The sequence below is a fragment of the Euleptes europaea genome, chromosome 13 (genome assembly GCF_029931775.1).
Source record: "Euleptes europaea isolate rEulEur1 chromosome 13, rEulEur1.hap1, whole genome shotgun sequence".
Classification (NCBI taxonomy): Eukaryota; Metazoa; Chordata; class Lepidosauria; order Squamata; family Sphaerodactylidae; genus Euleptes; species Euleptes europaea.
Window position 1 is genome coordinate 18,682,987 of NC_079324.1, and position 22,458 is coordinate 18,705,444.

Here is a 22,458-nt window from a genome sequence, read left to right on the forward strand (position 1 = left end):
GAAACTTCCAGGCATTCCTTATGGGCACCTATGACGCACCCCCCCCTTTCACCCTCTTTAATACCCCACTCTCTCAGCCTGACTGTGTGTGCTGAGGGAAAGTGTTAGCCTGAGTGCATTTGTGGGGAGATTATTTTTCTCCTCTTCTAGTCCCACACCAGTATTTACCTCAGAGCGAAATTTGACACAAGAGTCTTCTTAACTTTAACAAACAGAACAGGGAAGTTTATTGAACAGTATTCACAAGATGGATTTTTAGATTAAAAGGCAGAATTGGAGGGAAAACTCAAAACCACACGCAAACACACACACACACACACACACATGCAAGATTCCTTCAGAGAGATAGCTTAGTTTAGGTGTTATTCGGGTTGTCTTTAGCTTAGATGTGTTCACAAGTTAAGTTCCTTCAGTTCTTAGTTACAAACTTAGTTCTGTCCCTCAGAACTCTTACAGATTCAGTTTCACAGACTCTGTTCCCAGCCTAGCTAGCAGGGGTGAAGGGACTTTTAATCCCTGTCTCCACAGAGAACTTCCAGAAGTATGGGGAAATATCCAAAATCCCTCTTCCAGTTCTCTCTGACTACCCCACACCAGAGGCAGTAATCCTCCACACTTCCCTGCATCCAGAATAGTCTCTGATTCCCCTTTGTGACCTGAGAAAGGGCCCTCTTTTACCCAGTTCTCAATCCTGTCACTCCACAGGTTGTGTGTTCTACTATCTTAGGCTTTACAGAACCCGTAGGTTCACAGAGTACAGTCACGCTTCTTCTCAGACTCGCTCCCCAGCTCAGAATCTATCACAGCCTTCTCTCAGGCTGGTTACAAATCTTAGACTCTTTTCACAGCTTCCTCTCAGGCTGGTTACCAAGCTTCGACTCCCTTTCTCTCCCTCAGAGTGGGGTAAAACGCATGATCGCTTTAGCGTATTCCCTGTTTTAGCCAGGATTCAGCCAGGATCGAACGCACGTTCGGCGAAACGCATGCGTTCGATCCTGGCTGAATCCTGGTTGAAACAGGGAATGAAGGAGGCTAAAGTGACCATGCGTTTTCGCCCAGTGTCAGCTTTTTGACTCCACCCACTTTTGGTTTCTGTGAGCTTGCTGCAGATTAACCCCTTGTCCATCACAGCACCCATGGGCACCACGTTGAGGAGCCTGGCTTGGAAACTTCCAGACATTCCTTATGGGGTGGAGGGTCTTCAATGCCATAGAGTTCAATTGCCAAAGCAGCCATTTTCTCCAGGTGAACTGTTCTCTATTGGCTGGAGATTAGTTGTAATAGCAGAAGATCTCCAGCTAGTACCTGGAGGTTGGCAACCCTAGACGTGGGTCTAAGGGGCAACTGGTAGGCTTCACAGCAGCAAAGATCATGTCAACATCGGACAGGGAGACATGGCTGAATTGGTCCAAAAGAGGACCTGAAGACCACCAAAGGACCTTCAGTTCACTCTCAGGATCTACATTATTTGCAAAATAACTCACAAAATCCTGACCGCTGATTGCCGAATTATTAACAACAGCAAAATCCCCACCTGGGAAAAAGCCTACCTTGCCCCACCCACTACTTAAAAACACTTAACAGGCACCAGAAAAGGTGTCGGTGGGCACCACGGCACCCACAGGCACAACGTGATCTAGACTTTATTCCCTGCTTTCTTCCCTAATGGGAACCCAAAGCAGATTGCCATATTATTCTCCCCTTCTCTATTTTACCTCATAACAACAACCATGTGAGGCTGGGGGCGGGGCACCTAGTAAGCTTTCATTGTAGAGTGTTGATTTGAACCTGTATCTCCCCAATCATAGTCTCTTTAGCCACTACACCACACTGCCTGTATAATGGAATGCACATCACACTATAGCTGACAGCCAACCTACAATGAACGTATCTACAGTCAACTTAGTTGGGGGAAGGGTGTGTGCATGCTGCATGACAAGCCATCTCTGCTGGCTCCCCCACCTCCTAGCAGCAGCTTAATCGGGCGAAGGGGTGCGTGCGCTATAGAATGAGCCATCTCCTCCTGCCGCCGCCCCCTCTCTGCCCGCCGCCTGGGGCACCTGCCCCCTCGCCCCCCTAGATCCGGCCCTGGATAAAAGGCTTGCGGTTACTCTGGCTTTTCACATGTCCAGGTTATCAAATGATCATAGCACAAGCACGTTGGCTCATCATAAGATGAAACATTCTCAGAAGAGCTGACTGTGTATAAACATGTACTTATCACATGTTTGAAACTGAAGGCCTTATTTGCAAAAAGGGGGACAGAGATGTTTTTACTAATATGGCCCATCTTCTCCTTTCCTGAAGAGTTATTAATCACAGGGCTGTTAGTCCGCTACTCTTCATTCAGTATTTATTATGCTTGTTGATGCCACATTTGCTAAAGTGAAAAGTTTATGATGAATTTTTGTGCTGATGTGTGCTTGGGCATAACACCACAAGACGTACAGAATTTCTCAGTTAACAGTCAGGACATGGGGTTGCCACCTTTGGCATGGGAGATTCCTGGCAATGTACAGATGGTGCCAACAACAAAAGGGGGAAAAAACTTAACATTTAAAACTCCAGAATTAAAACCCTAAAAACTCTAGAACTATGGTGCACTGATCAGGGTATCCCGATCATAAAGATGTCATCAAGTCTGAATAAATGAATCAGTATATATTTCTCAAATACAAACCACAATATCTTTATATAGAAAACCACAGTAGGCAAGATATCCAGCATCTCCCCATTCAAGAGGGTTTTATAAAAGAAAATAATTTTTCAGATTTATTGAAGCCTAAAATTGAAAAGGGAAACCTGGATGGTGTTCATATAAGTAAACTTCATATTTTATAAGCACCACTTTTATTCAGTCATAAAGATTGTTATACTGATATATATTTGTATATTTGTATAATAATATTGCATTCTGTGCTGAAGCCGATTTCCTACACATGTGGTGGGGTTGAAGAAGAGCTAAGGCATACTGGAAGAAAGTGATCAAAATTATAGCTAACAGTCTCAAAATAAATATCCCAGAAAATCCTGAGACCATTTTACTGCATTATGTACCAGATATACAAAAAGATCTACAAGACATATTCCTTCATATGTTAACAACAGCTAGAATTAACTTTGCAAGATATTGGAAAGGAAACAAATTCCCGGATATAAAAAATTGGATAGAGAAAGTTAAACGTACATATTAATTAAGCTGACTTTTTATAAAAATGATAAAGATATGGAAGATCTAGATGCTGTCTGGATCCCAATAATCTCCAGAATGGAAAAAACTTTCAAAAATCTGGAACGTGGAGAGGAAGATGAGTAATGTTTTTGCTGGCTTTAATATGCGTAGCTGAGTTTGTTATCCTTTATTATTATTATTACTTTTATCTGTAACTGTATGTAAATTTGATTGATATTTTTGTTTCTTTTTATTTCCCCCAATTTTATGTATGTATGTAATAAAGTTTATTATTTTTAAAAAATAGTATTGCATTTTGGATTTTAATGGATTTAGACCACTGAAGAAGGTTGCATGGCTGAAATGCTTATGGTCTCAGTTTTGGTCTAATTGTCAGGTTGTATTTTGTAGCTAATTGTGTTTTATGTTCATATTTATAATAGAAATATAGAGGCTATAGTAGGGCTGTATACAAGTTGTTGATTTTTGTCTGTAATAAACTCATCATATATAATTGCATAAGATCATTTGCACTTAGTATTAATTTTGGCCCTTATGTATGTTTGTTCTTGACCTTAGATACTAAATTCTAATGTATGGATGGTACCTGGGGAGGACAGAATTTGGGAAGGTCAGTGAGCAAAGTGGGGATGTGATGCCATAGACTCCACTCTCCAAAGCTACCATTTCCTCCTGGAGAACAGATCTCTGTAATCTGGAGATCCGTTGTAATTCCAGGAGAACTCCGGGCAGTTGACAGCCCTACCAGGAAGGGAGGTTGCTTGGGAGGAAGCATTCTCTGAAAAACCTTGAGCCAGCTCTATGTGAGGTTCATACATTTTGTGCAGTAAGCTTTCAAGCAAGGGGCGGGCAGGACTTAGAGGACTAAACTTTGAATGCCCTGGTCATCCTGAGGGGTTCGTGGAGCCATGAAATCATGTGTTATGTTTTCCTATGATGTTTGAGCTTAGTCTGGTTGGTGCGAGGAGTGGTTCAGAGGGAATCTTTGTCCGGGTTAGGCAGTCTGTGGTGACTCTCAGTGGTTTTGCTTTGGGGGAGGCGGGGGTGGTGGTGGTGTCAAAGTTTACTGGGAAGAAGCCAATACCTCAGCCTACCATAAGTCAAATGATAAGAGCTTGCTTGGGAGGCCCCGAGACGATCTTTTTTTTATTATTTATTGTAACAGAGAGAATACAAAGGCTCAAAAAAAAAATAGTTCTTCTCTGTAAATGAAGCATGATTTGCGGGTAAATGTTGGTCATGCAGTTTAGAGGTGACTGGCTTTATGTGAGACTGCTGAATGGAGCTCTTCTTCTCCGAGGACAGTGGGCTCTGTGTGGATTTAAGCGTGCCCAATAGTAGCTGGCAAGTCACAAGTAGAGCATGTGACTGGGGGACCGTTACATCCCTCATGAGGGCTATTGAGGAAGCCTTGTCTACAAATCTGGATTGTGGTGGAGCCAGACTCAAGATCCGACTGGACATCCTGTCAGAAATGGCTCCATAACAGGAGAAATATGAGCAACAATTGTTTTTGAAGGGGCAGGATGGTTTTTTTTTGGGGGGGGGGTTAGTTTCCTGTGGGACTTCTTCCAGGGTCATCACGTTTACCCTGAAGAGTGGCCCGCGCTAGGCATTTTCTGTTTAGAAAAGCTTTGCAAGGAACATAGAGGGGATGAACTGAGACTATAGGCCATTCCACACACAGGTGTGAATTGTGAAACACCCTTGGAAAGATTCGTCTTTTCTCTTGACCGATGCCATGTACTCCATCCATGCTCCTCTGGCACAGTTTAGTGGGGGGAGCCCCTGTTTTGGGGTTATCAGGTCCCCCCGGCCACCGTCGGGGAATAGCAGGGGGGTAGGGTTGCCAGATCCAGGTTGGAAAACTCCTGGAGATTTGGGGGTGGAGCCTGGGGAGGAGAGGGACCTCAGTGGGTTACAAGGGGATAGAGTCCACCATCCAAAACATCCATTTTCTCCAGGGGAACTGATCTCTGTAGTCTGGAGATGAGCTGTTATTCTGGGGGATCCCCAGGTCCGGCCTGGAGGCTGGCATCCCTACCCTGTTTTCTGGTAAAACACCATGGTGGGCACCTGGTAAGGCTAAGACATGCCCACCGTCTCCTGCTGCATAAAATCTTGTGCTGTCGTCCAGTCAAACGCTCAAAGGCAGCTTCTAGTATGTCTCTGCTGTGGTTATTCTGGAGGCATCACACTTCCTGCCAATTATAAGGGATACTGTATGGTCTTTTATGCATGGCTGTTTCACTCGCTGTCATCCCTCGAGTTGGTAGGGTTGCCAACCTCCAGGTACTAGCTGGAGATCTCCTGCTATTACAACTGATCTCCAGCCGATAGAGATCAGTTCACCTGGAGAAAATGGCCGCTTTGTAGGGTTGCCAGGTCCCTCTTCGCAACCGGCAGAAGATTTTGGGGGTGGAGCCTGAAGAGGGCAGGGTTTGGGGAGGGGAGGGACTTCAATGCCATAGAGTTCAATTGCCAAAGCGGCCATTTTTCTCCAGGTGATCTGATCTCTATCGGCTGGAGATCAGTTGAATTAGCAGGAGAGCTCCTGCTACTACCTGGCAGTTGGCAACCCTACCGCTTTGGCAACCCTACCGCTTTGGCAATTGGACTCTAGGGCATTAAAGTCCCTCCCCTCCACAAACCCCCTCGAACAACTTCGGGTCTTTGTTTGGATTATGCATGCCGTTTCCGACCGTCAGAGTTCGCCTTGCTCTCCCCTTGCATTTCCCCCCATTTTGCTCGCGTTTCAAATTTAAAAACACACGGGAAAGTGCAGGGAAATGCAGGGGGAGAGTGAGGGACCTCTGATGGTCGGAAACGGCATGCATAATCCGAACAAAGACCCGAAGTCGTCGGAGGGGTGACAGCGAGTAACAGCCATGCATAAAAGACCCATACCCCTTCTCCGACTCCCAGGGCACCTCTTCTTCCTACGTGGGACAATGCAAGCTGCCCAAGGCACTAAGGCCATTTATGCACAGAAGGTTTTGCCTTGGATTTGCTACTCTCTAGATGCACATTTCCCCCATCCAGTTCTCAAAACTCAACAATAAGCCCCCATGCAGAGTTTTGAGAATTTGGGTGGGGAAAACATGCATCTAGAGAGTGGCAAATCCCAGGTAAAACCCCCCTGCATAAATGGCCTAAGTCTTCCTGAATTCCCAGGTCGACTTCCCGTCTGGAATTCATCTATTGGCCTGGCAAGTAGCAGTGAAGATAGGGTTGCGAAGTCCCTCTTCACAACCGGCGGGAGATTTTGGGGGGAAGAGCCTGAGGAGGGCAGGGTTTGGGGAGGGGAGGGACTTCAACACCATAGAGTCCAATTGCCAAAGTGGCCATTTTTCTCCAGGTGAACTGATCTCTATCGGCTGGAGATCAGTTGTAATAGCAGGAGATCTCCAGCTACTACCTGGTGGTGGGCTACCCTAAGTGAAGACCATCATCACCCTTCCCAGAAAGACACTGCAGGAGTAGTTGGTTTTGAGGAAAGATTTCAAGGAGGAAAGGAAGAAAGTAGAGATGGGGGAGGACTTTTACCCTAGAGCTGGCATCACAAATGGTGTTTAACTCAGTGGCCTTGTTTGCCAAGCCTTCCATGTCCTGCTAATTAGCAGCCTCCGAGAAAGACCGGGAAAGCCATCTCAGGGGTTTCATGCGTCCTGAAAACACGGAGAGGTTAATTGAAGGCCCCGGGGCAAACAAGAGCCCATGTTTTAACCTTCTCAGCTTGGCCTTGTTATGCTAACAGCATTGTGCTGGCAGATTTAATGACTTCTTATTACCTGGCTTCCTAATTAACCTCCTGCCCGCAAATACAGGGAGTTTAAAGGAGACCTTCCCAGCACAGGGATGTCTAGCTTCTTCGGGCCTCCGAGTGAGCAGAGATGTTCCCTTTGCAGCCAGGTTCACCGCCTCTCACAGCTCCAAATAATTCATATTTAATGGGATGGACACAGGACAGTGGAGACTTGAGAATTTTGCTGTATCTACCCTCACCTGTCCACAGCTGTGCTTTATAAAGTTATTGCAATGACAAGGTGGCACCTTCCCTATGTAGAGATGCTACTGTTCAGACTGCCATGGGGGAGCTGGAGACCCGTGGAGTTGCCAACCTCCAGGTGGAAGCTGGAGATCTCCCGGAATTACAGCTGATCTCCAGACTACATTGATGGCTTGTTTATTTATTATTTTATTTATTTGAAACATTTATTCCACTTCTCCTGGAGAAAATGGCTGTTTTGGAAGGTGGACTGCTTGGCATTATGCCCTACCATGGGATGATGTCCAAAGTCAAATCAGAATGAGAGCAATGTTTCCTGCTTTTCTTCTTCTTCTTCTTTTTTGATAATACTCTAAGCTTAGTTAGGCATGTGGTTGAAACTGTTGCTAGTATCCCATAGTGCCTTGCAGATATTCTGGTACCTATAATTTCCTGTCCATTTTTTCCAATTATGGGGGTTGTTTGTTTCTAAAGCATAGGCTAGAAATATGTTCTCCCTGTCCAAGCCACAAAGCTCTAATGCTTTCAAACATAAGAAAGGCCACGCTGGATCAGACCAAGGTCCATCAAGTCCAGCAGTCTGTTCACACAGTGGCAAACCAGGTGGGGCGCTTGGCTGGAGGACTTTGGCTTGGTCCTCCCTCTGTGGTGAACCTCCTTCCCTCTCTTCCCGACATTTGTTATGTGCACCGAGTCAAAGCAAGAGCCTCCATGGGCATGCTGGAGGCCATGCTGCTTTCATCACCGGCGAAAGGCAAGTTGAAATATGCCTCCTGCTGTGCAGCGGTGTTAATAAAACATCTGTGTAGAGGGCTTCTTTGTGCAAGCCACTCATCTCGGTTTTCTTCCATTTCCTTTGACAATTTGGGGCTTCACCAGTTTGGTGCTGCTAATGGTGGAATATACAAAACGAGGGCTCTGGGAAGAGCCGAAGCTGAGCCCTCCCTCGGGGTGATCCCATTTCCCTCTTTTCCTGTGCTTGCCATGATAAATCTGTTTGTGTTTCAAACCTGGATTTAGCATGAATTAGTTCCTCACCAATCATAACCATCTTCAAGTACTTGAAGGGTTGTCGCATAGAGGAGGGTGCCAAGTTGTTTTCTGTTGCCCCAGAAAGTAGGACGAGAACCAACAGGTTGAAATTAAATCAAAAGAGTTTCCGTCTTGACATTAGAAAGAATTTTCTAACAGAGCGGTTCCTCAGTGGAACAGGCTTCCTCAGGAGGTGGTGAGCGCTCTTTCCCTGGAGGTTTTTAATCAGAGGCTAGATGGCCATCTGTCAGCATGCATGTTCGGTCACCATGTAGGGAGGTAGAGTGGGCCAGAGGCTACTGGCCTGGGCCTCCGTCTCCACGCAGCCATGGAGTAGCCTGCACAGGATGAAACTGCAGGGGAAACACCCACATGAGCACCCTCTCCGTGATCAGAAATGCTTCAAAAGCTGGTCACAGTTTCTCCTCATGCCTGCCCCATGCAGACCAGTTGGTAAGCATGTGAAAGCATGGCCAGCATGCTCATGCCCGCTTTGTCTTTGTGCATGGTGAGTGAACGGGTCATCTAAACCGGGTAAATGGAGATCTGGGTTCAGATCCTTACAGACTGTGGCCAAGTTGCTAACCTTCCACACAGGGTTGCGTTGGGAACGCATAAGTATGCCAAGCTGCCTTACATGAAGCACTCTGATCACTGCTCACCCTTAAAAGACAAAATTCTACAGCCTGCAGTTGAGGTCGGAGTAGGACATGAGAAGGATGAGTCTGGTGTCTCTTCTATAAAGTGGCGGAACCTAGAAAATGTTCCGTAAATCTAAGGTTATTCGTATCTGTATGGAAGTCCTCTGATGCCAGATAGGTGTTGCATTCGGTAAAAGCGAACTGAAAAAAATCTGGTATTTTTCGGCTTTTTTTTTGCTGGAATTTTTTTTGCCTTTAAACAGTAGCCAGCAAATCCCGATCCCAAAAATGTCAAAACAATTAGACTTTTTCCGGGTTTGTTTTGGGATCACCGGCTACAGCTCCTTTTAAAAGGAAGAAAAACCACTTCAGCACATTTGCAGCAAGCGCTTTAAAGCTTAAATCCCCCTCCCTTCTTCTCCATTATAGTCTATGAGGAATCTTTCCAGGGTTGGGAGTGGGCATGCTGTTTTTTAAGGTAGAGACACCAAATTTGCAGCATAGCTGCTGGTCACTCTCCTTACAAGGACCCCCATGTTTGATAAGATTGGGTCAGGGGGCCCAATGTTATGGGCCCCATTTTTCCTCCATTTGGAGGCCCGTAAAATTGGACCCCCTGACCCACTGTTTGCCAAACTTTGAGCTTCTTCTAAAGAGAGCCACCAGCAGCTGTGCCGCAAATTTGGTACCTCTACCTTAAAAGTTGGTTTCAGGTAGCCGGCTGAAGGTTGACTCAGCCTTTCATCCTTCTGAGGTCGGTAAAATGAGTACCCAGCTTGCTGGGGGTAAAGGGAAGCTGATTGGGGAAGGCACTGGCAAACCACCCTGCAAACAAAGTCTGCCTAGTAAACGTCGGGATGTGATGTCACCCCATGGGTCAGGAATGACCTGGTGCTTGCACAGGGGACCTTTACCTTTTACCTACCTTAAAATCAGCCCCTCCCACAAGAGCCCTAGCAAGATTCCCTGAAGGCTATAATGGCAGGCTTTAAAGTTCAAACTGTATTTTGCTAAAGGTGCTGACAATTTAGTTAGCCATTCATCACTCTCTTCGCAGAACTACAGTTCCTATAGTTCCCTGGGGAGTGCGAACAACTATTAGACAAATACTGCAAACTAGGTCTGTTAAAAAAATTTTTTTGGTAGAATTCAGATTCGGCAAAATTCGGGCCGTGCCGAAGTCTGAACTCCCCCGCTTCCGATCCCCGAAATTTGGGGGGGATCCGGAGTTCGGGGGAAAATTCCCCCCCCCCCGCACTACTTCAGGGGGATTCCCTGAAGGCGCGTGGGGGGCCCTTTAAACAAATCTGCACCTCCCAGTTGGGTGGAGCAGATCTGTTTAAAGGGCCCCCAACAAGCCCCTCTGCGCTGTCTGTGCAGGCAGCGCAGAGGGGTTTAAAGACCCCCCGCCAACCTTGCTGGGACTCCCGGGAAGGCTGGCGGGGGGCTGTCAAGCCCCTCTGCACTCTCTGTGCAAGCAGCGCAGAGGCATTTAAAGACGCCCCCAGCCTTGCCGGGACTCCCGGGAAGGCTGGCGGGGGGTTGTCAAACCCCTCTGCGCTCTCTGCGCAGAGAGCGCAGAGGGGTCTAAAGACCCCCCCCCCCGCCTTGCCAGGACTCCCGGGAAGGCTGGTGGGGGGCTGTCAAGCCCCTCTGCACTCTCTGCGCAGGCAGCGCAGAGGGGTTTAAAGACCACCCAGCCTTGCCGGGACTCCCGGGAAGGTTGGCGGGGGGTTGTCAAGCGCCTCTGCGCTCTCTGCGCGAGGGGCCCTTTAAACAAATCTGCACCTCCCAGCTGGGAGGCACAGACCTGTTTAAAGGGCCCCCTCCCTGCGCCTTCATGGAAGCCCTGTGAAGGCGCGCCCCCCCCCCCATGAATCTGCCGAATATATTTGCTGAACCCCCGAAGTCAGCAAATTCGGCTCCCCCGTTTCCCGCCTTTTTTGAGTTCGGTTCATCCGAACCGAAAAACAGCCGAATCGGGGGAAATTCGGCTGTTTTTCGGTTCGGCCCGAACTGAATCAACAGCCCTACTGCAAACAAACCCTTTAAGACTCTATTTTTATCTTCCGTCTGCCCCACTGTTTGAATTTTTCACTGTCCTGTTGCTCATTATATTTTTATCCCAGTCCATCTATCCAATGTTCATCCTTCCCTTCTCCTAAGGGGCTCAGGGGTTGCATACTTGGTTTTCCCTTCCTACATTTTATCTTCACAACCACCCTGTGAAGGAGGTTAGGTTGAAAGTCACCCAATGAGCTTCATGGATGAGTGGAGATTCTAGAACTTAAGTTCTAGCTCAGCACATGAATGACTCCACTATGCTGGTAGTTTCTCCCTTCATGGAAGATGCATATTTGTGTCTATACATCCAAGGCTGGGGCTGAATTGGGGCTTTATTTTTACTAGGATGTTATTAAGAATGTATAGTAAGCTGCCAGGCAGCCCGTTCCTGAGGGGACTGGAGGCAGCACAGCTGCGCTGGCTCCCAAAGGAAGTCCCCCCCAAGGCCCAAACCTTCTTTTTACATGGAAAACCCATGCAATCGCTCCATTGGGTTGCATGGGGATACGTCACCTCAAAAGGTGGCGTATCTCCATGTAAGGCAGGGGTGGGGAACGTCAGGCCCGGGGGCCGTATAAGGCCCGCGAAATCATTTGGTCTGGCCCTTCATGGGTCCTGGCAGATCTCTAGCTCAGAAGGATGCTGCCCTGCCTGAATCTCTTGGGTCCAGCCGGGGACAACAGAGCTCAAAAGTGAGTAACTCTATGTGGCAGACACTTGGAGCTGTCTCCGGTCGTGCCTCCTGGCTAAATGTTTGACCAAATATAGCAGGCTAATTTTTAAGTTGATATTTTGTATGGCCCGCAAATGATGTTATAAATATCCAAATGGCACTTGGCAGAAAAAAGATTCCCCACCCCTGATGTAAGGGAAAGGGGCGTATCTCCATGTAAGGGAAAGGTCCTCAAAAGGTGGCGTATCTCCATGTAAGGGAAAGGGGCGTTCCTGGGCCGATAGGGGTTAGGAGGCCTCCTAAAGGTGGCCCCTCCTCTGGCCCTGCACAGGAACATCCCGGGAACACCCCCCGGAGGACGGTGTGTGGAATTGGCACAGGCACCGGTGCAGGGGGCCCGAATGCCGGTGCAGCCCTTTCCTGGCCTCCTGAGGACTTTTGGCTCAGGAATGGGTTATTAGCTTCAAAGGAAAAGCAGGGTATAAATGTTGGAAGGGAGGGAAGGAGGGTTGGGCAGGAGGTCTATTTTAACAGAAATGGAGCGTGCAGATCAGGGGAGCTTATTCTTCCCTCCTGCCCTGCCTTATCTTGCTGCTTTCTGGTGCTGTTACTATGTTTCTTCTAGCCCAGTTTATTTCCTGTACTGGAGTTGGGCTAGGAGAACACTCCTTAGAGTGGCCAAACACAGAAAAGCAAAGAGAGGGAGGGGACAGAGATCAGCTCCCCTCACCAACATCCTCTGTTTTAATAAGGAAAAATAGACCCCTCTCTTCCTGCTTTGGACACAACTAGTTGGCCGTGCAAATAAAATATACATGGGATTCTCCCGGCATCATCATCTAACTTGCCTTAACTGGGGATGTGAACCCAAGTCTCCCTGGTCCAACAAGAGTTTGCGTCTGTCTCACTGAGTCGGGCAACTTCTTCTGCCAGGGCTTAATTTGAATCGAGTCCCTGAACCTCCTTTGCTGAGACCAAGAGCTGAGTAGCCTCTCCGTGCCATCGACCTGAACCCCCCCTCACCCCCCAACTGCATTGAAATATGCAGCAATTTCAGCCTCTCTGGGGAATGTTTCCATCTTATTAACCTGCTGTTGCACCTTGGACTGGCCGCTTATGACCCTCAGTAAATAATAAATACAAGTCAGAGGCCTCCTTCAGAAGCAGAGGAGCAGGCAAGGGCAGGGAAGAAGTCCTTATGGTTTTGTTGGGTTTTTTTTTTTTTTTTTTGCAGGGAGGAATGATCCAGGGGCACCATTTAGTAAGGAAGGGGGGATGTCAGTCATCCACCTGCTCTCTGTGTTTCAGACCACAGATGATTATGCCTCAGGAACACCTATATGCCAAGGGAGTACACCAACTTCACATTATTATTATTATTATTATTATTATTATTATTATTATTATTATTATTATTATTATTATTATTGTTATTATTATACAAGCAGGGGTCCTGTGTGACTTACCGGGGAAGGAGTCCCATCCTTCCATGAACACACGAAGCTGCCTTCTACTGAATCAGACCCTTGGTTCCATCCAAGTCAGTATTGTCTACTCAGACTGGCAGCAGCTCTCCAGGGTCTCAGGCAGGGGTCTTTCACATCACCTACTTGCCCGGTCCTTTTAATCGGAGATGCTGGGGATTGAACCTGGGGCCTTCTGCCTGCCAAGCAGATGCTCTACCACTGAGCCACAGCCCCTCCCCAAATGGCTTGCTTGGGCAGTGCTTCCTGGCTCATACGGCCGGCCGACACCTGCATTGCCAGTGGTAGGGGGACAGTGGTGGCTATTTCTCTGCCTCCCGTCTGCCTGCCCTGCTGAGTCACACGATGGTTTCCCACTCCTTACCTTCTGGAGAGCAAGCGTGGCGTAGTGGTTAAGAGCGGCGGACTCTAATCTGGAGAACCGGGTGGGTTTCCCCACTCCTCCACATGGAGCCTGCTAGGTGACCTCGGGCCAGTCACAGTTCTCTCTGAATTCTGTCAACCCCACCTACCTCACAAAGTGTCTGTTGTGGGGGAAGAGAAGGGAAGGCAATTGTAAGCCAGTTTGAGACTCCTTGTGTGTGTGTAAAGTGCCGTCAAGTCGCAGCCGACTTATGGCGACCCCTTTTTGGGGGGTTTTCATGGCAAGAGACTAACAGAGGTGGTTTGCCAGTGCCTTCCTCTGCACAGCAACCCTGGTATTCCTTGGTGGTCTCCAATCCAAATACTAACCAGGGCTGACCCTGCTTAGCTTCTGAGATCTGATGAGATCAGGCTAGCCTGGGCCATCCAGGTCAGGTAGAGAAAATCGAGGTATAAAAACTCCTCCACCCACTTTTGGCCCATGGGATACACACAATCTTTCTCTCTTTGGGGGGGGGGGATTTAACTCCCCTCATTTTTATTTTAACTATTATTATTATTTTGCTTTTCACTGTTTTTACAAACCTGTGGAGTCCCCCAAGTCTGCAGACGAATACCCCCTATCTGAACTTGTTCACATTCTCTGGGATTCTCTATCTGCATTATGTATGTGTGTGGGGGGGGGGGGCAGGTTCAGCATTAGATATAGGATAGGGAGACTTTTGGGGGAGGGGGAGGTGCAACTTTGGTGATGTTACTGTCTGATGTCTACGGTTGCCAACCTCCAGGTACTAGCTGGAGATCTCCTGCTATTACAACTGATCTCCAGCCGATAGAGATCAGTTCACCTGGAGAAAAACGGCCGCTTTGGCAACTGGACTCTATGGCATTGAAGTCCCTCTTCTCCCCAAACCCCAACCTCCTCAGGCTTCACCTCAAAAACCTCCCTCCGGTGGCAAAGAGGGACCTGGCAACCCTACCTAGACTTAGGCTCATTACAAAATAAAAAAAAACAATGGAAACAGTATAAGATGTACAATAAGAGTGAATTATGGAAGTTAGAAAACAAGGCAGTAAGAACAAGGCAATGAATACAATAACCAATGGCATAAACTTCAGACCAGTCCCTTTATAAAAATGCCCTCCTGAAGAATTCCATTTTACGTTTGCTGCAGAACAAGACACTTAAGGTACTGGATATCCTGGAAGGAGCAGAGACCTGACTGTTAAATATATATCCTACTCAGTTTAGTGGATTTAGGTTGGCTTGCAGCAATTTTTCCAAATGCAAGCGTTTCTGTTTCCAAAGGGCTGACAATGTAAGTAAGTAAATTGAGAGATAAAAGAGGCCTAATGCAATTTTAAAAACAGTACATCTCGTAGACATTTAATTTCTATGCCTATGTGACTGAATGGCTTAATCTGCCCATTCCCCCTGATCAAAAACAACACAACAATGTATTGGACAATTAAAGCCTGAAAACTATCCCTCAGGACAGCATCAATAAGTGGCAACTCTCCCTGTTCCTTCCTGTCTTAAATTGCAATACAAAAATCCACCAGAATGTATCTCCTCCTCAACCTGTACCCTTCCACACCTAAAATGTAAATGTAAAAAGACCCTCACACATATGCCCTGGAGTTGCACTGCGTCAGTATAGGATGGGTTGCCAACCGCCAGGTAGTAGTCAGAACCGGCTACAAGTCTTACTTTGCCGTCCATGCACACAGGGAAGGCACATTCCTTCGTATATTGAATGAACTTTGCACGGAAGGACTAAGAGCTTGAAAAAGTTTCACATGAAATGGAATTATACTGGATTTCCACTGCACTACATCTTGTTTCCGTTGCTTGATTGTTGCAATTTATATGTATGGACTTGAAGCGAATTGAGCAACTTTGCCTATACTTACTATTTATAACGCTTTTTGCGCTGTTATATTGGGTCTGTATTAGACCAATTGTAAACTTCCTGTTTGCTCAACTGAGGTTGTGTTGGTGAGATTTTATTCTCAATATATTTTTCTAAACAGCAATATTGTATTGTAGTAACCTTATTGTGGGTTTACTTTTGCTTGTGCTTTCACTTTGAATTCACAACCGCCAGGTAGTAGCTGGAGATCTCCTGCTATTACAAGTGATCTGTAGGCGATAAAGATCAGTTCACCTGGAGAAAATGGCCGCTTTGGCCATTGGACTCTATGGCATTGAAGTCCCTCCACTCCCCAAACCCCGCCCTCTTCAGGCTCTGCCCCAAAAACCTCCCGCTGGTGGCGAAGAGGGACCTGGCAACCCTACTTGTACCATCTGCGCCACTTGGAATCCTTGATCCTGGTTGGCTACTGAAGGACCAATTACAGGCTCTGCTTCCTTCAATTGGCCCAGTATGGAAAAACTGTCTTCCTTGCTCTTTTGTATAGAATATACTAGAACTTCCATCTTCTCTTTGCTTCCATTTTGAGCCCTGCCAGAGACCTGAATTCTGTTACAGACTGCAGTTTGGAAATAGACAATTAAAAAACAAACAAACAAACAAACAAACAGGGTTCATTTAAGAAAAGCTGAATGGTGTTTGTTGTTATCCCTGTTCACTTTTCATTATTTGTAGGAGGTGGGTTGTTAATTTTTGATTAAAGCTGAGTCTTTCAATTCCTTAACAGCGGTATTTAATTTTTTTAAAAAAAATACATTTATATAAAATCAAAGTGGAAAGTTGCTCAGTTCCTCTAGCTGTTGGAATAAATGCCACTTGGCCATTTTCTCCTGTCCTAACTTGCAAATCAATAGTGATGTTCTGATTTCCAACAACAAGCTGGAGTCTCTTTTCAGCTTTGATATTCAGCCATTTTGGCCCATCATGGTTCCTGTTGTCTGAAACAAATGTCGCCATTAAATCAACAAATGCTACATAGGTTTGGCGCCTTAGTGTTTCCATATATTTGACTGTCAGGTGGTGCCAGGCTGATCAATAGAATTTTTACCTGCCTAAAAGCTGTCACATTTTTAGTTATAACCAAACCAGCTGGAACTGGTTCACAAAAGACCTACTGAAAAGGGATCCATCCTACCAGCTTTGCCAGTACCTCAAGAGGAAGGGAAGGTGTTTTCACCCAATTCCTCTCCTCACTGCCACTCTGTCCCTTCTTTTATGATCCCCCGAATAACTTTGGTGGTGGTGGTGAATCAAAATAGCCACTAGTATGAGAGCAGAAAAGCTGGTAAAATTAGGGTTGCCAAGTCCCACTTCGCCACCAGCGGGAGGTTTTTGGGGTGGAGACTGAGGAGGGCGGGGTTTGGGGAGGGGAAGGACTTCAGTGCCATAGAGTCCAATGGCCAAAGCGGACATTTTCTCCAGATGAACTGATCTCTATCGGCTGGAGATCAGTTGTAATAGCAGGAGATCTCCAGGAGGTTGGCAACTCTAGGTAAGATCCATCCCTGTGACACCGAACTCCCAGCTTCCTGGCAAGTCCCATACTATTAACCTAGGTAAACATTTGGTACCTGTTTTTAAAAATTCCTAGGAGAATTTATCTTGAGATTTTCCAAAAGAGGAGTAGCCAATTAATGTTAAAACCCTCAGTAGCTAGGGTCCATGCTGGAGTATTTTCCAAATCAAATCAAGCGATTCCAAGCTGGTCAGTTTGAAATATATTAGAAAAAAGACTTCTTTTGCTGGGTTTGTAGTTTGGATTTTGTGGTGCTTTAGCCTAAAAAATAATGATCATTTCCCATAAAGGAAGAGCCTAGCCTGGAACAGCTGCTCCCATTGTGACCAGGATGCTTCATGTTCCTGCCGGCTGCCCTCCAGTGCCGACGTGCTGATCTGCACTGTTTCAAGAGAGAGGCTTTTTGTCTTGGCCCTGCAATCCTCTCTTGATGGTACGAATTATGTTAATACTTTATTGCACCAATAATCTTGACACACTCCACAAAATGTCAAGAAGGGCGGGCGAAGACCATTCCCCAAGTTACAAGTGAACTTCCTGTTCTAGAAGAAGAAGAAGAAGAATTGGTTTTTTATATGCTGACTTTTTCTACCACTTAAAGGAGAATCAAACTGGCTTACAATCACCTTCCCTTCCCCTCCCCACAATAGACACCCTGGGAGGTAGGTGGGGCTGAGAGAGCTCTATGAGAGCTGTGACTAGCCCAAGGTCACCCAGCTGGCTTCATGTGGAGGAGTGGGGAAACAAATCCAGTTCGCCAGATTAGCCCCCGCCACTCATGTGAAGGAGTAGGGAATCAAACCCGGTTCTCCAGATCAGACTCCACTGCTCAAAACCACCACTTAACCACTACACCATGCTGGCTTCTACATGTGATGGTGGCCTGATCGGCAATGCTTTGGGATGCTCTTCCCTCTCTCCCAAGGTCACATACAGGCAGCATCCAGTTCTTCCTGAATTAATTGAGACAATGGGCATGCTGCCTTTCCAGAGACCTTTGTGAGGCAGCTCATGCAAAGTAAACACGATACAAGAATAACATCGTGAAAACGACAATTAAAAGGATCAGCATTAAAGCCAGCCATAAAACAAACCATCACATAAAAGCAGCAGGAGAACAATATTCAGCAGCCTAACGCTGTATCTATAAAACAGTCACCAGGCTAGAAAAAGTCTACCCAGTTTAGCTAGCGGGACAATGCAGTTGGGAATGTGGTGGTGTAATTCTCATAGACACGTATTCGACAGCACCTAGGATAACATTAGCAACCTAAGAGAGCTCCCCCCAGCTCCAGAGGTGAAAGTAACCTAGATTTCTTACCAATGATATCTCTTGCATGAGGCTTGAAGCAGAAGAAGGTGGGAGGGGGCCATATTGGTCACTTGCTTAGTGGCACTGCCTACCAAGTAGGGTTGCCAACCTCCAGGTGGTGGCTAGAGATCTCCCACTATTATAACTTTTCTCCAGGTGACAGCAATCAGTTCCCCTGGAGAAAATGGGTGCTTTGGCGATTGGAATCCCTCCCCTCTCCAAACCCCGCCATTCTCAGACTCCACCCTTAAAATCTCCAGGTATTTCCCAAACTGGAGCTGGCAACCCTACTACCAAGCCATACTGACTTACTTTAACCCTCTCTCACTAGGACTATATTATGAAGCTAAAACCATCACTTTTCATTTTGCATTTTGTGGATTCAGACTGGCTTCATCTTTCTACCATTCAAAAAGAATGGTTCTACCAGTTATATAGATTGTTGATTATTATGTTTAGAATATATAATTTTTAAAGCTACTTTTACATTTTTAATCCCCTTCCTTTAAGGATCTCAGGGCATTGTGTATAGACCCCCCTTATTTTATCATTGGAACAATTATGTGAAGTAGATTAGGCTAAGAGAGGCTGACACAGTGATCTTCAATGGGAAATGGAACTCAGGTCTCAGAGGCCCTGTTCCGACGCTCTGACCAGTACACACTGACTGTCACTTTGTGCCTCACTCTTTGCACAACAGTCTTGTACATTCTTCAAACAAAAGTGCTACATATCAACTTCATAAATAATGTTTTTTTAAAAACAGACTATTGTTTTACAAATGGATCATGTAGCAATAAGCCATAAAGGCTAAAATTTGTTAGGGGTAGTGCTGGAACTGGCTCATCTCTAGATAAAGCTACCATGGTGTAGTGGTTAAGAGCGGTGGACTGTGATCTGGTGAACTGGGTTGGTTTCCCCACTCCTATACATGAAGCCTGCTGGTAACTTTGGGCCAGTCACAGTTCTCTCCGAACTCTTTCAGCCCCACCTACCTCACAAGGTGTCTGATGTGGGGAAGGGAATGGAATGTGATTATAAGCCGCTTTGAGACCTTAAAGGCACTGGTTCCCAACCGGGGGTCCACGGACCCCCAGGGTTCCGCGAGAACTAAAATTAAGGTCCGCGAAACAAAGTTATAAACCATAATAAATTAATATTTTCAATTAAAGGTTCTCTATTATAAAAATATATATATTCAAATATTATTCTAAGTTTAATGTTTAACTAACAGTTATGATTAAAGTTTATTTTCAAATTCTCTGAATTTTTATTTTGAACCTTGGGGTCCCTGCACTGAACAAAAAAGTCCTTGTCAAAAAAAGGTTGGGAACCACTGCAAAGGTATAGACCTCCTCCTCCTCCTCCTCCTCCTCCTCCTCCTCCTCCTCCTCCTCCTCCTCCTCCTCCTCTTCTTCTTCTTCTTCTTCTTCTTCTTCTTCTTCTTCTTCTTCTTCTTCTTCTTCTTCTTCTTCTTCTTCTTCTTCTTCTTCTTCTTCTTCTTCCATTTCTCTCTATGAATCTCCAAATCTAGTGCGAGGAGAAAACCCTCTTTGCATAGTTGGGTGCTTCCAGTTTGGCCTGGTGGGCAGGGGAAAGGTTTCGGAAAGCCTCTTCACTAACCTTCATGGCCAGTAGATGGCGCTGGTAGGAAAGTGATCGCAGAGCTGTCCCCCCCCCCCCCCCCCAGAGTTTGCAAACAGTGGTTATCTTGTTGGGAAGAAATCCCCCCTCCTGCTGCCCCCTTTCCTATCAGCGATGCTGTAAAAATAACCCCACGCGGCTAAATTCACTATGTGGGACAGAAAGAGTTATTTATGACATCCAGAAGATTACCGAAAGAGCAAAGACATGCAGCAGTTCAAAACCCACAAGGCCAAGATGGCTTCTGGGCAGGGAGGGGAGGGGAAGGATCTCTCTATGTGGCTAATGGAAATTTAGCCCTGATTGATAACTGAGTCCGGGCTGTTCATCTTCCCCCGGATACTTCTCACAGCCTGTTCGATAGCAGCCAGGCATCCCTGCGTTGGGGGTTGGAGAGGGATTCCCTCAGGCCTGGAATGTGAAGCGGCTCACAAGAGGGGAGGAAGGAAGAGATGTCCCTCTGCAAAGGAGCAGGTTTAGGATGGCGTCGCCCCAGCCAACGAAGCAGGCTCTCATGTAAGGGTCACCAACCTCCAGGTGGTATAGGGTTGCCAACTTCCAGGCACTAGCTGGAGATCTGCTATTGCAACTGATCTCCAGCTGATAGAGATCAGTTCACCTGGAGAAAATGGCCGTTTGGCCATTGGAGTCTATGGCATTGAAGTCTCTCCCCTCCCCAAACCCCGCCCTCCTCAGGCTCTGCCCCCAAAACCTCCTGCCGGTGGCGAAGAGGGACCTGGCAACCCTATGGTGGCTGGAAATCTGGGATTATGACTGATCTCCAGGAAATAGAGATCAATTCCCCAGGAGAAAAAGGGACTCTCCTTAGATGGTCACCAAAGTTTGGTGAACTTTGGGACAGGGGGTCCAATTTTAAGGGCCAGCAAGGGGGTCACCCCCATCTTCCAGGCATTTGCGAGCTGAGCTGTCCATCGGTTTTCAGGTTCAGAAGTTCAGTGTTGCTGAGGACTGGCGGAAAGAGCCAATTGGAAGGCTGGTGCCTCAAAGTCTGGGGGCTCTCTTCGCATTTGGGGTGCATAGCTTGATGTCTATGCAAATTAGCTTCCAAACTGAAGAAAAAGGCTTAAATGCAAGAAAAATAAGGCACGGAAAACATTGCTTTTGGTGGAAAATGACATTCTGTGAACAGTCCTTTATTACAGTCATCAAAAATCTGATTTCAAAAGATGGTCACGGTGTGGGGAAACGAAGCCACTACTCTGGTCAACCTTCTTTTTGAAAGCAGGTTTTCACGGGGGGTGGGGGGAGGTTGTGATATCAGAGCCAGCCGAAGTCTCGTGCAGTGAGGAAGTCTCCTTCGGAAGCCTGGTGGTGTGAGCAGCTGTCAAAGCCAGTTCTTTTTAGTTGGAGGTAGAGAATTGTTAAATTACTATGCGGTAATCTGATTTTTCAGAAGAGCCCCATGGCGCAGAGTGGTAAACTGCAGTACTGCAGTCCAAGCTCTGCTCATGACCTGAGTTCAATCCCGACAGAAGTCGGTTTCAGGTGGCCGGCTCAAGGTTGACTCAGCCTTCCATCCTTCCGAGGTTGGTAAAATGAGTACTCAGCTTGCTGGGGTAAAGGGAGGATGACTGGGGACTGGGGAAGGCACTGGCAAACCACCCCGTAAACATAGCCTGCCTAGTAAACGTCAGGATGTGACGTTACCCCATGGGTCAGGAATGACCCAGTGCTTGCACAGGGGAGCTTTACATTTACCCTTTTAATCTGATTTTAATTTTGATAAGTTTTTATACCTATTTTATTTGAAATGTTGTAAGATTGTTACATACATTGTGTATTTATTGGTCTTTGACTGCAAATAAAATTCAATCAAACCAGATATGCACAACCTTCGTCAGGATCCTGCATTTGCCAGAGTTCCCTGTCATGTGTACAAAACCTATAGCTAAACACTTAGAACTTTTTCTCAAGTTATAGCAAACACTAGCAGTATGATTCCTCTCCTCCCTATACACGTTCATTCCTCCCAGGCTGTAACTTGGGAACAGCCTGAAATCTTTCTATGTTCTTCCCATGTGGATCAGGGCCACAGTGTTGTGAGTCTCCACATCCTCCCTACATATTGACTAGAAACATGGAGCAGAGATGGGGTGATTCAGTGCAATGTCTCTGATCTATGTGATGAAGACTTAGGGTAGCCTTCAGCTCTCCTGGAAGGCAGGTATCGCCGTACTCCCTTCCACCAACGACTGTGCCCATGCAAAACCGAGAAAGTGGAAACAATAGAACATGTTCTTCTGCAATGTCCCTTCTACAACGATATAAGATTGCAGTACATTCTCCCCATATTGTCATCCTTTCCTGGGAGATCAGAGGAAGCTAAAGTTTCCCTTCCCTTAGCAGACTCCTCTCTGGAGATAACCACTCAAGTAGTCAAATTTTGCCTCCGGTCTAGTGGGATTTGTAAACGGCTAATTGAAAACCTTTCCCCATAGAAGATCTTTCCTCCTCTTCTTCAAATCATCCTTCCCAGAATCATCAACTTTTATTATTTTATTTTATTATTTTAACCTAACTTTGATTTTTACTCAGAGCTGATATTGTATCGAAATAAAACTTGATTGATTGA